The sequence below is a fragment of the Photinus pyralis genome, unplaced genomic scaffold (assembly GCF_008802855.1).
Source record: "Photinus pyralis isolate 1611_PpyrPB1 unplaced genomic scaffold, Ppyr1.3 Ppyr1.4_LG5, whole genome shotgun sequence".
In the NCBI taxonomy this organism is placed as follows: Eukaryota; Metazoa; Arthropoda; class Insecta; order Coleoptera; family Lampyridae; genus Photinus; species Photinus pyralis.
Window position 1 is genome coordinate 44,379,597 of NW_022170596.1, and position 17,878 is coordinate 44,397,474.

General features: G+C 34.5%; 1 protein-coding gene across 2 annotated transcripts in view; it reads left to right on the plus strand.

Annotated features, from left to right (window-relative positions):
• The window catches only part of LOC116172205 (cell adhesion molecule 2-like), a 124,136-nt gene that overhangs the window by 650 nt on the left and 105,608 nt on the right, over positions 1-17,878 (plus strand). The gene's annotated exons all lie outside the window — the stretch shown is intronic.

Consider the following 17,878-nt stretch of genomic DNA (forward strand, 5'->3'; position numbering starts at 1 on the left):
GAGTGCAGGTAGAATTTATGTACGGCGAGCCGGTATTTGCCGGAAAAGTTTCTACCGGATTGCCGTTCTTATGCACACAAAAGGCGTACAAAATACAACGACCCATAAACTAAAATTTTCATTTTTGTGATAAAACAAATTTCAGCTCACCCGTCTCCCCATTGGTCCATTAATTCCGGTAACTTTTTAAACTAAAATTTTCGTTTAGTAGTCGTCGAGGTAGTCGTGTACAATAAAAAAATTCAGTCCGACCGCCACTCCACTTGCTCATAGGAACAGATAAATTTTTACTGCTCTCAACTTGAATTTTTTAGATAGTTTAATTCTTGCAACTGGAATAAAATCAATTCTCCCGTCGCCCCCGAATTTTGCCATGCAATCATTTTTTTTCCTGGATTGTACTCCCCACCTCAAATTTTTTGCAAAGGATCCATCTCGTACAGAGCTCCTTATATCATATGGCTTCCTTCTTGCTATGCGTCACATACAGTTAAAAAATCTCCATTCGTCCATTCTTCCATCTTCCGCAGACAGATTTTGCACTAGGTATCGTCACGTACAATTAAGAAATTTCTTTTCGTCCATCCGTCCATCTATTGGTCCCATCCTCTTTCATAACTTTTCACTCGAAGGTGCTCTCAACTTAAAATGTTCTGTAATGGGCCCTTCTTGTATGGGTTTGGAATTAATGGAAGAATCTCTGTCCGGCCGCCCGCCCCTTCATTTAACCACGCTTTCTGTTAAATTTGCACTACTGTAGTAACTACAAGTGAAAATTAATTTTCCTTCTTGAAAGAGTTGCGTACAATAAAAAAAATCTTTGTTTATTCGTCCTTCCATTGGTCCATGGTCTTTCACTTTTTATGAAAGATACTCCTAAATTTGCCGCACAGCATTTTTTTTTGTAAGGGATGGGAAAAAATTTCCCCCTCTCCCTCACTCTCTAGTTAATCATGCCTTCAGCTAAATTTTTACTGATGTGTGTCGTTCACTTATAACATTGTCAGTTTTTCGGTGACATCTTAGTTATTTTCAAACATTTTTAAAAATTTTCAAATGTGTATTGGAAATTTACGTTCTATATTGTGCCCACGTTTCGTTTGCTACTACATTACTCCTATTTAAACTTCAATGAACAATAAAAAAACTTGGCACTTTCTTACACAAGAAATACACATTTTATAGCTAACCAAAATTGAACTCATTTAGAGGAATATCCTCATTTAAACGTAGATTCTAAAAGAACCAAAATAATCAAAATTCCACTCGTAAATGAATACCTATGATACAAGTTTACGCGTTTCGGTCAATTTACTAATTCCTTAAAAATTGTATGGATTACTTTCAATAAAAATTCAATGCAATTTCATAAAGAGATGCGATCTTTATTTTTTATACAAATTTAAAAAAATTCGGTTTATCTACCGTAATTATAGCTCTATATAAAATCGATGGTTTTCCTATGATACAAAACGGTACGGCGCTTCGCGCCTTAAAACTGGACGATATAGAAGCGAGAAATAGGATGTTCTGGGGAAATACTGTTGAAGTTTTCTTGAATCCACTATTACCTTTTGTTATAAGAAAATGATCGGGAAATGAAGGTTCTATTTATCTTGACTGTATTCAAACTAATTTAATTTTTACTTTGGACTCGCCTGCACTATCGCAAAACCCACGCATTTAAAACTCGCATGGCTGTTGCCGTTTAACTTACTCAGGCCTACTATTTGTATAAAGCGGTACATATGAAATAAATCAAATCAAATCAAATCATTTATTGTCAGAGTACCAAATGTGGCTTTGACATGTCAATAATGCACAATGTAAATAACCTAAATATAAAACAGCAACATTCGAGATATAACTACACATTTTCAATAAATATAAATATGGACGTACACTACACATTAAAATTTTGATTTACATAAAATAATAATAATAATTTAGCTTACGCTTACACTTATCATATAGGTATGTGACACAAGGGTGTAATATAAAAACAAAGGACATATGATGGGACGAACATACAAAACTGATACGCATCAAGGCACGAGTTACCATTTAGTGGAATAAATAAAGAGTATATAAAATAAAATCGAAAAATAAAATAAATTGACAGGTTTCATATAAGACTAGATAGATTATCACAGTTGAATTCTTCAATAGCGTAATATGCTTTTTTTAATAGTATTTCTTTTAATTCCTTTTTTAGTTGTAGTCTAGTCAACTCTTTTATTTGCGTTGGAAGATGATTGAAGAGTTTTTGGGAGACGTACACTAGTCCATTTTGTGTCTTGGCTAAACGGCAATAGTTTGGCCTTATGTTAGTTCGGGATCTTGTGAAATGATGATGTATATCACTTTGTAATTTAAATTCATGAAGATTATCTTTCGCATACATAATACTATCTAACAAATATTGTGATGGTAAGGTTAATATTTTTAGGTCAATAAAAGTCATTCGGCAATCATCCCTATATCCAAGACCATTTATTATTCGTACTGCACGTCGTTGGAGACCAAAAACTCTTCGCGCTGCAGGACAATTTCCCCAGACTAAGATACCATAGCTTAATATGCAATGTATTAGCGAATAATAAGCACTCACTAAAACGTTCCTTGAGACATTATCGGATAAACGTCGTAACACAAATATGTTTTTGCTAATTTTTTTACAAATAAAATCGACATGTACTCCAAAGTTTAAGACCGGATCAATATGTACACCTAAAAATTTTACAGAAGCATTGTTTTGAAATGCATGATGTCTTAGAGTTAGCATCAGGTTTTCCGATTTGGTTTCGTTAAGCTTTAATTGGTTTGGTATAAACCATTCTAACGCCAGAGTTTCAACTTGTTTGTGAACAGACAAAATGTCATTTAACCCTTTGCGTTTTATAGCGAGCGTTGTGTCGTCCGCAAATAAAATACAATCCGCATAGATGTTTATGTAATTAGGGAAGTTATTAAAATAAATCAAAAACAAAAGTGGTCCGAGAATGGACCCCTGGGGAACTCCCCTAATTACAGATAGTTGACTTGACAATACTCCATTGTGGAAGACGTGCTGAAATCTATTAGATAAATAGGAAGAAATTAACTTTAAACTGAAATCGTCAAAATTATACGTTATTTGTAATTTTTGCAACAATGTATTGTGTGATATACAATCAAAAGCCCTGGACAAATCTAAAAACATTGAAATTGTATAGGCACCTTCTTCGAAACAGTTCAAAGTATTATTTACAAATTCAACCAAAGCATCTGAAGTACTTTTTCCCTTGCGAAAACCAAATTGCTTAGTGTAAAAGAGATTGTTGTATTCAAAGTAGTTGGAGATTTGCATACTCAGTGCCTTTTCAAATACAATATTGTACACATTGTATATAAAATACGAAAAATTTAAACTTCCTAGTCGGGCCCCGTTACAACATTTGTAAAGTTGGGAAACTGTATCTAAAATAAATGAATCCTGAGGCATAGTTTACGATGAGTTATTCATACGGAGGAAATCTTTAGGTAAATAGGTCGGTACTAATTTAAATTTTGCTTGGTTTAGACTTCATTTTGTAATAATGATAATAATAGAAAAGATCCAAGAAAAAATGAGCCTACACAAATACTTGAAGTGAAGGTTATTTTCATACCTTCTTTAAGATTCAAGAGATTTCAACACAGAATATACGTTATTCAGAATTAGCATGCTTTTCTTATTCATAATTAGCGAATGGGTATAATAGCCCAACTCAAAATTGAGGAGAGCATGAATTTTTTTCGCAGTAACGTTTGTAGAAGTATCTCTATTGCTTCAAACGGAGTAATGGTGCAGTTAAGAAGTAATTAAATTTTTTGTAACGTACAAATGAATTCGTACAGACTCTACACGGTTAGCGACCTCCTTCAAGTTATTGCACGATTTTTGAATTTGCGCATTGCCCCATCTGAATGCTTTGCTTTGTGCTATATGCATTTTAATGCTTTTAATTAAAAATATGCGAACTTTAAGTCTGTACAACACGATTCGCTAATTTTCTTTTTAATTAATTTTGCCCGCTCGCTAATCTAAGAAATAAATCATTCTCACCTCCTCCATGTTATAAATTAAGGCCGAGCCGTATGTAAAATGTGTGTTAACAGCAATAAATCCGCATCCACCCTGTAAACTATTTCCAAGATCGTTTTAATATAACGTGAAACGAACGTAATTAAAACACTGATTTATGCCATCACGTTTTGTCAAAAACAAACGAGTTCGGCATGTTTACGATTGTACAAAATATATCGACGATTTAAATGAATTAGTAAGCGGACCTTATATCTTGCCGCCCTTAAGATATATATTAAGGTGAAGTGCGTACCTATTCGCCTATAGCGAAAAATACATCAAGCCTTTTGCCTATTCAAAACAGAATATATTTCATTTTTGCAATAATCTCGTTTTAAAAGTATTTTAATATATAAGAAATATATTTTATAGCATGCGAAAAACAAAACCTATATCATTCACTGGCAAACCATGAATCAAAGCCATTCGACGTCAGAGCACGCCGCTGTCTCAACCACGCACCCCTATATCTTCTGTTACCCCCTCACGTTTGATTTGATGTTATTAAAGGGCGTAGTGCTGTTTATAGCTCTATCGCCATATTAAAAGTTTTACTAATGTAGATTTATATCTTGGGTAATATTCTTAGTACTGAAGTGGAAACCGTAATCATAATTTATTTCGGTAAGATTTATATGAGGAGTAGGTATTTCCTTTACCAATAAAACATGTTTTCCGATGACTCGCTTTTTTACTGTAATTCATATTCTTATGGTATAATATTATAATATGTATGCTACAGGATGGTTTTTACTTTAATTCGCACTAACACTAACTGTTCTTAATTTTTACATTTTGGGATTAAATACAGTTACAGTAGCACTTATTCAATAGCAGTTGCTCGTTATTACTGACTGCAGGGTTTCCTAATGTTGGCATCTCCGTTGTCATATTCACTTCACCCTCTTCCGCATATTTTACCAATGAAATGTAAGGTCCTAGGGATTAACTTCTTTACAAAAACGCAGAAACTTTTAGAGCCGCGTGATGGCACTAGGCCTTATTCCAACAAAAAACCCCAATCTTAATCATTGTTGGATTATATAACATGATTTCAGCTAATATATTTTGGAGATAGGTTTCAGTAACCCCCCTTCCCTCATACAGTATTACTTTCGAAAACCTCCATAACCGTTATACAGGGTGGCAATTTGAAAACTTACCACCCCCCATGTCTTAGTAAATAGTATTAGTTTATTTTTTTGATTTGCACGATAATTACTAACGTAAATGTAATGCTATTTGGTATGGTTGGAAGAGCTTTCCAACGATGTATCACAGATGGGGGTCACTATTTAAGATTTAAAAGTTGGGGTGGCTGCGGCGCAGGGCGTTGGAAGAGGTGCGTTGCCAACTATGTCATTGTGATTCCCCCTCCGAATTACCGAAACGGATATTGATTTTTTAAAATATATCGTTTATTTACTAAGACATGGGGGGTGGTAAGTTTTCAAAATGCCACCCTGTATATGAAAGAATGTTACCTGTATCCCTTACCTAATATCTTTTGTCACCTAGACTTTTAAGTATAATCCTGACATCTTCAAACAGTAGCATTTAAGAAAATGATGCCTTGATGTCTATCGAGTTTTCTGGACTATTCGCTACAATCCGTTCCGTCGTAAAATACCGCGGGCACCACGTTGTTGCGACTTCACGCGCTTTTTTTTCAATTTTGTTTGTGTGTATTCCTAAATTCATCTATCGTCTTCAGTCAAGCAACCGGTATTACTCGTATTTGATTGCGTTTGCGTCTAAAAATAATAGCAAGTCGACTTTTCTTAGATCGATTGGAAACTTTTCTGAAGGATTATAGCTCCAAGACATGATAGGAGATAATTAAATCGATTCGTTAATTAACGTTTTCATTTATATCCCACACAATTTGATTATAATAAGAGGTACAGCCGAGAAACTACCCCCCTTCTATTAAAATGAAAGTATAGGTAGATAGAGGTCATGGAACAAAATGTACGCCGTTTGAAACCCTTTGTCATGATTGCGTTTCCGTCCTGTCCTTTTCTCTAAAACTACTAGTAAAGCCCTTTGATTTCCGTCTGTAATTATTAAAGCCAATTTCCTTCATGAAAAAGGCAAAAAGTAAATGCTGTAGTAATCACTTTGCATTCTATTCTACATACTGCAGCATCCTACTTTTAATTTGGTCTCATCTCAATTTAGTCTTTCTTTCACCTAACATTTTTCCACCCTTTAGTCTATATGGTTTTGTACCATACCCAGTCAACTAATGAACAGAATCCTAAGATTAAAAAAAAAACATAAGTTTGGTTAAGGCTTGTCTAAATCCAATAAAAATTATGGCAATAAAGTTTTACAACCCAGTATTGTAGGTACACTACCTACCGAACCATTCTCCGTATGACGTTCAATTCTTCTGATCTGTAATTTCCGTCAAAAATATGTTGAAATGAGAGTATTATCAAAACAAAATTTCGCTATTTAGAACTTTAAATTTTGATGACGCTCCTGCTCCTTTTGTCTAATAACAATTATTAAAATTCATGCCCCTTCCCACAATAGTAACAGAGGATGTACCTAAACGACACACTTACTAATTGTGGGAGCACACGAAAAATGCAAGACGTATTTTATTTATTACGTTTGAAAAGGCTGTTGCTTGTAGTTATACTCGTATTTGCGCCTTGTTAAATTATTCCAACGGTTTGAATAATATACCATTTAGAAAACTTCCAATTGAATTCGTCTTCAACAAAGGATTCAACATGAATATATGAACACTATTTCTCCTATTTACAAAAGAATGTTCCACTCACGTTTACTCGCGTTTCAGAAAGTTTGCTGAAATTTCGTACCTATATAATTTGTTGATCTTACGGTATTATACCTTTTTACTGAGTTTCCCCGTTCAATACTACAAATGACTAGTATGGATTTTGTTAATTTAAGATTAATTGTTATTTCCGTAAAAATTCAATATGGGGTCCATAGGAAATAAGAAATTAGTAGCCTGTGCTTCTAGATTTAGTGCGTTATGGAAATTCTGATGACAGATTCAGATTTTCAAAAAAAAAGTTAACATAGAGGTTGATAACTGGCACCGTTTATTTCCAACCGCTTGCGCTAGGAAAAATAAAAACAAAATTTTAAATTTTTAGCTATGGGGTGATATATCGGTTGTTTAACATTTTCCAAAAATTTCAAATGCATTTTTTAGTTACAGAAAGCCCCATTTAACTTAGGCTGTATGTCTCACCGTTGCGGAGACCTGAACGGTGAGCCACGGATTTGAACCACCCTGTACAAGTACATATAGGTACTAAGAATGAAAAATGAATTCTTCGACTGTTTTGTTTTTCATAGCTTTTTTGTACTTTTGCTTTGCTTATCTGTTCTTTTTACTGATTTTTGTCTTGTCTTCTTACCCAACAGGTGCTGTTTGGCTGATTTAGTTGTTCGTTTTTGTCTCTGTGTAAGTTTGGTTGTTTATTTAATATAATCTTTTTGTATCATACTATTATTCTATTTCCAGTTTCTCTTCGTCGCAATTTCTCTCCTTTTGTATATTCATTTCGTGATCTTTCAGGTCGTTAGGTAACTTTGATGTTGATTTGTTGTCCTCTACTCTTTTGGATCTTGTTCGTTTTCTCCCGTATTTTCCTTGTTGTTGTACACTATGAAAGCGCTTGATACTTTTCGATCCGTCTGATCACCTAGCCGTGATGCAACTAAAGTATCCCCAAATGCTATATACAGAGTGGCCCAAAGGTATATGGAATGATCGCAGATTTTCACATTTTGGTTATTTCTTTGTAACAGACAATCCCTCAATCTTGTAAAACTTTCGAGATTATTTTGGACCGGACTTACATACTTTTTTCATTTTAAGCATTAGGATCTTGGAAACCGTAAGACATAGAGATTCGGTTAAATGAGGAAAAAGTTGTCGTTTTAAGAGCTTGTTCAAGATATGCTTTTGTTTTTTGAAAAAAATCCACAGTTTACTAGATATGAGCGAAAAACAGATTTAGTGATTTTCTTTTAAATGTTGTAGAATCGTTCAATATTAGAAATACAGCAAAATGACACGAATAAAAGTTTTACACATTATGAACATAACCCATTTCCTCACTTAACCGAATCTGTAAGTATGTCTTATGGTTTCCGAGATTCCAATGCTTAAAATGAAAAAAAAACTCACCCTGTATATACAATTTTCTATGTCTCTCTATTCCTTATTCAATAATATAAGTGTAGCATAGACCTGTACTGCTCATCCACTAGCTAAAAGCTCTGCAAAAAGAGCAGGTGTATAGGTTCATTGTTCAATGTAATAATTGTAAGCATTTCCTCGTTCATTAATTTGTACCTACTGATTCTGTTCGACTTACCTACTGTTGCGATAAATTATTAGAATCGCCATTGACGTTCATTTTAGTAAAGTGAAGCTAAAAGAGGTTAGTTGAATTACAATCGAAAAAGGTGCAAGCTTTTATCCCTAGAGTAAAATAAAAAGTTCGAAAAGTTTCCACTCAATGATTAGTAAATTCCCAACAAACAACCCGCATATTTCAATCAATCCACTCTTTTTGATCTTGGTTTCAATTAGGTATCTAACGGTTATAGCACGTTTTCCTTTGTTACTTTTTCCCGGAAAATCCTCAATAATTATTCATAAAAGGATGCCTAACATTCCAGGGAAAGATTACGGGACGCCCGCCTTTGATATTTATAAACGCAATTTGCACAAACTCACCTTATACAGGAACATTTCGCGTTGCTAGTAGGAATGCAACACATGCATTTAATGTACTTACTTCCACTCCCTTAAATCCCCAATATTCTCTAAGGGTTGCAATTTACGTAACTATGACATTGTACTGCGGGAGACTCGTAACAGTGTCACATTTACAGTAATGTCGCGATCACTTTATTATGTAACCAAGCAAAAGAATATTCGACAATCTGAAAGTCGTCGAGCTTTCCCAATCGGTTTGTAGAACTTACCTCAATTTACCTATAACCACATTTAAGCTCAAAATGCATATTTGCATATTGTAGGAGTTCAGTTCTCGCGAGATTCTAAGCTTTTGGCTACTTACTTCATGTGGCGATGCAGTTATAATAGGTAATAATGTTAAAAGAGAAACGGATCCTTTGTTTTGAACTTAAAATTAAATTCAAAGTCCTTTGTGTTGGTAACTAAAGCTCAAGTATCATATACTATCAAATTAGTTTACAGATCAGGACATTGCGTGCTAATTATTGTCATCAGGGTAGAGTAGGTGCTTCAGATGTATCTTATGTAAATACTAAATTAGTCCCAAGAGTTAATCTTAAACACTAATTGTACATTATGTGTAAACTACGCAGTATAGATTTACATTAGAAATGGTACATATTTCCTAATGTTGACACCCTATTCAGGTATAATTTGAATCGCATCAAACTGCAACAGATGCATAAGGGTTCTAAAACAGACATCGGAACTTTTTCATTCTGGAAACAAAGAATGCGCATTAGATGGTTCCCAATGTTACAAATTTGGGGTACAAGTTCTAAATGTTAAAAAAAGCTTTTATGGTGGCCAAAGTAAAAGTAGTGTACCTCAAATGTACCCAAACCACGCCGAGGGGTGATAAGTCACACCGCCACTGCCTCAAAGAGGTCTCAAACTTAAAAGGTCGACCTGAGAAAATGATCAATTGTAATTCAGCAAAGAAACTGGGCATATTTAATTTATTTTTAATAAAAACCGTTCAGATGTTATCGATTTTGGAATTTGTATGCCAATAAAAATCGCAATTAACCTAGAGACGGATCTTTAAAGTAATTCCTCTTAGATCACAAAGAACTTTCCTAAGATCCTAAGAATCTTCCTTAAAGTTGTAACATACCCTGAGATCTCAAAAGTGGAAAAATAATGAATAAATATCTTTAATCAAAAATCGATTTTCCCAAACTTTTCTCCCAAATCATCAGTTTAAAGATGAAAAATCGTAATTATTATATTTTTAAGTAGGCAATTTTAATTAATATACTTTTGAAAGAAGGAGTCAGTTTTAATAACCAAATGAAAATTTCATGTCGTGATTTATAAAATACATTTCCCAACGAGCAGGAAGTACTTTCAATAAGTATACTATGAAGTCAGTCCGTACTACATTGAAAGAATGGTTTGTACTAATCTACATGAAAAAGACATAAAGATTAGTAAGATGGAAAGTCGGAAACTTAGTGAAGAATTAATGATGTGTCGTACAATAACACTTCCAAAGTACGTTTGTGTACGGGAAAAACAAAGTTGTGTTGTTAATCAACCCGAGGTTACAAGCATTATAGAACGACGCCCGCAATTTTGCAAAACTACAATGTATCAAAACGTACATATAAACCCATTAAAAGTTTCGTTTAAATGTTCAAGTAAAATTGTTGTAATTGGGATCATACTTCAAAGAATTAACGAAGGATAAAAGCACGATGTTAATATGGAACGTGATCTGTGTTAAGTCGCGTTCAAAGTTTACCAACATTTACTCCCATATTGTCCCTATTTCTTTTTTGAATGTAATCTTAGTTTAGTTATTCTTTGTGTGGTTTAGTTTACAGCTTTGGAAAAGTAATGTAAGAATTAAAGCATTTGTTGCTGTAAATCTCGTACCATTAGTGACAACTCGATACTGATGGAAAAAATAACATTGAATTGCTATATCTTGATTCTTGAGTGTACTGCATCGGAAATTAATAAAAAAAACATATGTCAATGGTTTTTAGGTAAGCTTCCCACTCAGCACATAGGAGTCTCCCACTCAAATCCTGAGTTAAGCAGCTCATCCATTTCGGAAAGTGGTTTTGTGCGAATAAAATCTTCTGAAACGAGGGAAAAACTTGTAAAATAGAGTGTGATAGGTGATAGATACAAATATCTACTCAGGGAAGTGGGAGGCCTCAGGGGATGCCCACCCCTGCCCATTTAGTAGAGTTGAATTCTGATGGGTTGTGAAATTAGCTTGAAAGCGGGAAAAAGAAAATAAAGGTGCGATTTAGATCCCCGAAAATTTTCTAAAATTAGGTTTAAGATTTAAAGCTTTTTGATCCGAGAATTTCGTTTCTATAAAACATGGAGAAAAGATTACACAATACAGTGTCTCCAAGATAAGAATGACTTGGCAACATAGGAAACCATAAGAAATACACAGTCGGTAAAACGATGTTCTAAGATGCGTAAGTTCCGGTCAGTTCCGAAGATATTCGAAAAAAAAACCGAAATTAACTTTTTAAACTCTACATTTTACAAGTGCTCACAGATTTTCACTGCGACGTTTTGTCATTGAGAAACCATCATCAACTACATATTTTTATATGAACCGGAAAAAGAGTACAAACTCTATTGAGTAGCATCTTTTATTACGAATACAATTATATATGGTACAATATGTCATTTACAAGAACCAGGACAAGAACACATTATTTTGATATTTTGTCAACGCCTACTACACCAAAATGTAAAAAATGTAGTATCGAGTCTTTTTTCTGACTTAAATAATAAATGATTGTTAACTTTTTTCTGTAGTAGGCGTTGACATAATGTCAAAATAATACAATCTCCTTTAAATGACATAATTATATTGTACTATACATCGTTGTTGATGGTTTCTCAATGACGCCAATTGTACACCTTAAAAAGTTCCTATGAGGAAGTGTTATTTGTTTTTTATATCTTTTTAAACAGGGTCAGTAAAAAATAAAAACGAATATGATTAATTTCGGTGTTTTTCGAATATCTTCGGAACTGATCGAAATTTAAAAATTTTTAAAATATAATTTTACTCGCTTGCTGTTCCTTCTTATCTTGGATACACTGTATATATTACATTATTATAAGGAGGCAAGGAAAGGGAGGGCGGAGATGAAGGTATCACTTTGTAACTGCCCAACTGGAATGTTCACAGTCACATCAAAGAGTATTATGGTTACTCTTTGGTCACAGTACGTACATAATTACCAATCTGGAATAACAGTTGTTTAAATAACGTAAAATTTTTGTCCTAATACGGCATCGACCTTTTTTTTCAAATAGCAAACCACATTTTTATTAAATTATTCAAAAAACTTTCTGTTTCTGTGTACAATCTATAAAAATTATATATATTTCATTGCAAAAGAACGGAGAAAAAAATGTCAAAGCCAAAAAACGATTTGATTGAAACGTTTTGATTTTGTTAAAATTTTGTAAATGTATATTAGGCATATATGATGTATGACGGTCAAAAAAGTTTTCTTTACATCTGGTTTGAGCTAGGAAGCTGTTGTGTCAAGAATTTGGCAGCTGGTTTTCATTTTCACCATATAGGGATCTCGTAAACCGTACGAGATACAACGTCGCGTAAATGGGCAAAGTTATGCAGAATTTTACGCTGATTAATACCATTGAATAATTATTATTCAATGTTAATACACTCCATTAATATACGACCAATCAGCTTGGTCATTATTACAAATTCTAACCAATCAGATCATTTGTTGCTTTCTGGAAAGAACTCTCGATCAAAAGCACATTATAAAATCACTCCAGCTTTATCACACTTTTGATCTCTACTTTTTCAGTTGCAACAAAACTTTCGTGTAAAAATAAAATTATCCGATTAAAAATCAAGCTCTTGTGTATTTACCCCCGATTAATTTTCAAAGAACCAAAAAATAATTATAACAAATCCATTTCTCATCTCTCTAATGGTGATAAAACAGAATATTTATGACTTGTGGGTTTCAAATAAATCACATCAATAAACAAACAAAAAAATTTCAAAATCGATGATACCAAATACTTTAAGTATTTCATTCGGAAATTAATCTTGAATTTTTGCATTTAAGTTTCCAATGTATTTCCTATAGCAATAATTCCAAGTAATTGTAGAGCGGCAAGAAACTTTGAAATGGAACAGTATCAGCATAAAATTTCGCATAACTTTGCCCATTTAAGCGACCTTGTATCTCTTACGGTTTACGAGATCCCATAGTGAAAATAAGAAAAAACTGACCCTGTATATTGATGTATTTTTTTAAATTTCTGGGTCAAATTTTCCGCCCCCTGAAATCTGCCGCCCTAGGCTCTAGCCTACTCAGCCTGCTGGTAAATCTGTCACTGCTATCATTAGACTGAGAGATAACGACAGATTTTGTGCGATGATTAGTAAACGTCAGTCGCCGCAATTTTGTATACTCGTAGGTTAGCACTAGCGTATAAACGTATGTCATACGTCTGTTGAGCGGTCCAATCTATTTTTATGTAATTTTTCAAATTTTGAGAAAACACAATAAACAAAAGTTTATTAATAAACGTTTGCCAATAATACAATTTATTTTGATATGGCATATTAACAGACTTTGCCAATTTTTTAGCAAACATGGTTTAAAGAAAAGATATGCCAGAAAAACTAAAAGTTATCGATCCTTTCATTTTTCTCTGATGTTATTTGAACAGATACAAAAAAATGAAAAAACTTTCTTATTTCCACTTTTCAAGTTCACCGCTGAGAGATTTTCATTGGCAACGTTTCCTTTCGGAGAAATCAGCATCAACTGTAAAAAACAGGAAGCTATTTGCTTGAGCTCAAACGGGAGTTGGCTGATGGTCGTTTGCACCGACAAATTTAAGTGGAGCTTAGCTTAAGCGTAGCTTAAAATCAATGGCAACCATTGTCTCAATAATCGTCGCCATGGATGTTAAGCTACGCTTAAGCGAAGCTCCACTTAAATTTGTCGGTGCAAACGGCTATTGAGTCTATTAAAATTCCCGTAACACTAGACTCAGAAAATTGTGAAATTGTGGTTTTGTGACATCAGCACAAGATCTGGTATGTAAATAATTCGTCCATTGAGCGCTTGGCCAACGTAATGTAATTTTAAAAAGATCAATCCCACTTTGCTCAATCTAGGTACTCATCGAAGAGACGGCCTATGCTATTGAATGCCGGATATAGATTAAAAAAATTTTGTTACTCTCGCTACAGTCGGACGGACAGATAGACGGAAAATGTGATCTCATAAAGGAGTTTTTCCGCCTAACGACTTTCGCTTCTTGACAATGTTATAATTTAGAATGAAACAGTGTTAAGGGTCGTCTAAGTTGAATTCTTAATATGTGTTCTTTTATGACGGGCAAATCTGTGAAATCTAGTATGGCTTGCGAAATTTTATACGGTAGAATATATTCAAGTTTTCATGATAGATTTTCCTTCAGTATTGCGAACGATTGAAAATCTTAATCAATTGATTTGGTATAAATCGACCACAATACACTTATACAATAAACTTTAATGAGAATTCTGAATTTAATTACGTGAATTTAATTTCGCACCCAAACCCTATAAATAAAACGTAAAACTGAAGTAATAAATACTCCGAAAGTAAATTAAGAGGAGGGGTCCTGTATTAGGTGGAATCAAGATAAATAAATGGTGTTGACAGAAACGTAAGTACATAAGACGATCAAAATAATGCAGGTAGATTTGCAATGTAAATTTGGTTATCGGATAAATCCGGAACGATTTTCCTACCAAACCCTTTTCCAAATTTATACCGAGGAGGAGAGTCGTGCACTTCAAAATCACACCAAAAATACATTAGTGTAAAAATGGAATGACGTTTGCATAATCTGTTTTTGTTAATCATCAGGTTTTTAATAAGATATAGTGTTGAATGAAACGGATGAAGTAGAGCGTTTTAGATATCCCCCTATTCCGTTTCCCCCCCAACAATTCCGCTTTGCAGCTTAACGATTGATTGGTTGGCGGACTAATGAAGGGAAAGCTAATTTAAATAATATCCTTTTTGAAACAGGTGCGGGTATTTTACTGGGCAGTTTTGTTAGAGTTGCCCGTCTCCAATATAAAATTCAAACATGCTTTGTGCATAATGCATGAATAGTTTTGACAAAGTTTTTTTTCTCACAAACGCTCGAAAAATACGAACATGGGACCTGCATAACTTTGTTGAGTGATATAATTTTGAACATAGGGTGGCATTTACTAAATAAAAATCAAAGATCTGATTACAGCGTTTGGACAATACAGATTACTGCGAGAAAAATTCTATCACCCAATTTTAGCAAATTGTCGAAGTGGAGGATGATTTATTTTCTATTTCGCTTAACTTATTTGACAAATGCCTTGTTGAATTGAACTGATATGTTTACTTCGAATTCCTTTCAATGCGTTTGATGTTTGTCACTTTTTTGTGTTCCAAAGCCATTTATCTACGGAAACGTACACGGGGTTAGCACGTGTGGATGATTCAATTATCTGAAGTTTTTGTGACGGGTTTTAAACTGAATTTTTCAAATGTGTACAAAGCGGTTAACTAATAATAAATCAATACGTCGTCAACGCATTTTCATTGTAAAGGTTTTGCTCTAAACGAATAGCGTCTAATGATGCTCTTAGGGCAATTTCTTGTGAACATGGAGTATGGACCCAACTCCTCGTGGTAGTTTCCGTATCCGTTATATTAAGTCGTTTATACTCTTCGCGACTGTATACGATCATTCCCAAGCTCTTTGAAATTTCGCGTCTCCTCTGGGGGCGATGCAATCAAATCAGATTTCCAGGTTGGTAACCATCAGCTTGGCCCTTCACGTCGTACTGCACTTTCACTCGGCCGCTTACCAACTGCATGTGCATGGCGAACCTGATCATGGATGGCACCCAATTTCTGAGGTAGGTTTTCCACGTTTCTACTCGTTGCCCATAGTTTCTTCTTGTTTGGGTCTTATACCAAACTGCAAATCGCACGGGAACCGGGGTTCTCCGCGAAACAGCACCGAAACTGGGGCTCTGTCCTATACTTTCCTGCAGCGCAGAACGGTTCGCCATCAGGAACCAGGAACAAATGCAGATATTGACCCCAATCACGCTGGTGGTCGGACACAAAGTCTGTCGTAGTACTACAGATTTCCTGCCTTCCGGTATCACTAGCTGCACAGTTGTGGTCGTGCCATCATCATTTTCTACAACCCTCTTTAGAAGACCATCTTTTAACTGTAACGAGTCCCACTGATCCCAATACGCCTTTAAAACTAGACCATATCGAGATACCTCTTCCCAGGTTGACTGTTTCTCTTCCATTTTCCAGTTTATCATCGGACGCCAGTCACGATCATTTTCCTCTGAGACACTGAGGTTAAATTATTCATTTCAATTAACACCATTATTTTACAAATGAAGATCAAGCATATACTCTTAAATTATTATTACATAATGGTGAATACATAGTGATAAAAAATGAGTGACCTTGGAGTCACCTTTGGAGTTTTTGTTTATATGGAAGATCGTACTTAACTTGAACTTTCAAAGTCGACTCGACAGTCAGTCATTTTTGATCACCCGATATGTACAATTTGCCAATGTGATATAGCGGAGGTCGAAAAGCTGAATGTCCATGGGCTGCCAATACCGAATCAACCATATATCTTTTTATTACATGATACAACTCCAGTTTGGTCATCTTTTTTGTATAGGGAACATTTTTGTCATCCATTTCTCCCTTTTTATTTGACAGTACGACGTTCTTTTCTAAGAGTAAGCTGCGTTGTCCATAACAACGACAGATTTTGAAAGGCGATTTGGGATCAATTTTTCTTCCAACCATTTCATGAAATTATTTCCATTTTTGTCATCGTGGTAGTCTCCAGTTTTGCTTCCGAATTTAAAAATTAGTAACGCATTTGGTATCTACAAATCCACCTTCATGAGGTACGTGTAAAATCACTAAACGTAGACTTTTCCCTATTAGTGGATGAAATCCCGTCGAAGTTCCGTCTGATCAAGAAGAAGGTCAAATATGGTTTGATGGTTTAGATTAACGAAACGACGCAATAAACCATTCATTAGGTACCGAATTTAGATTATTTTTTTGCAACATTTTTCCAATCCATAACAGATTATGTGATAATTGTGAATGTGTCGCCTGAAAAATTCAATGGTGTGTTGTCCACTTCAGATTTGGAACTGATTCTGACGTGCTTGTTGCTTGGTGTGGATCTTTCGGTCTACTTTGAATTTCTTTCCCTTCTTTTTGAACTTGTAATACCACGTTTTTGAAAACTCCCGACGCCTTACAGCAACGCACCATTCGTAGACTCTTTCATAAACTGAAGTAACTCCTCGAGTAACTCTCGACTTTTGTTATCGTACACCATCGCACTAGCTGCTCCAAATCGGATAAATGGAATGCAAATAATAAAAGAAGAATTAAATTTCCGAATTTATAATAGCACGAGCTCCCTACAAAGAGTGATTAATCATTATTGATCATATCAACATTATCCCCAATGTTAATGGTTTAGTTATTAATTCAAGGATTAATAAACGATCACTGTTTTCCTGCATTTGACAAACTAGAATCTAATGGAACTGGGCAAGTTTAATCAATAAATTAACAGTGTGATTAGACATGACCAGTAAGTATATCTTATAAATATTTAAACAGAAAAAGTCAGCATTGAAAGTGCGTGTTTTTCTTTGTGATATGAGCAGGTGCTCTAAAACAGTAAATAGTGGTTACAAATACATTGGATCTACACAACTTCCTTTAATGCTGTGTACAGTGGAACAGTCTACTTATAAACGTCTATGCGATTATAAACACTCCATTGGGAGTCTAGAGGGTGGTTCCAACGGCACGCCTGATTATCAATTTGATACCTATCTTTATTCATAGCACAGTTGAGTTGAACAATAAATTTGGGAAGATACACTAATTTCCCCTTTTCCTCTTTTAAATGATACTATC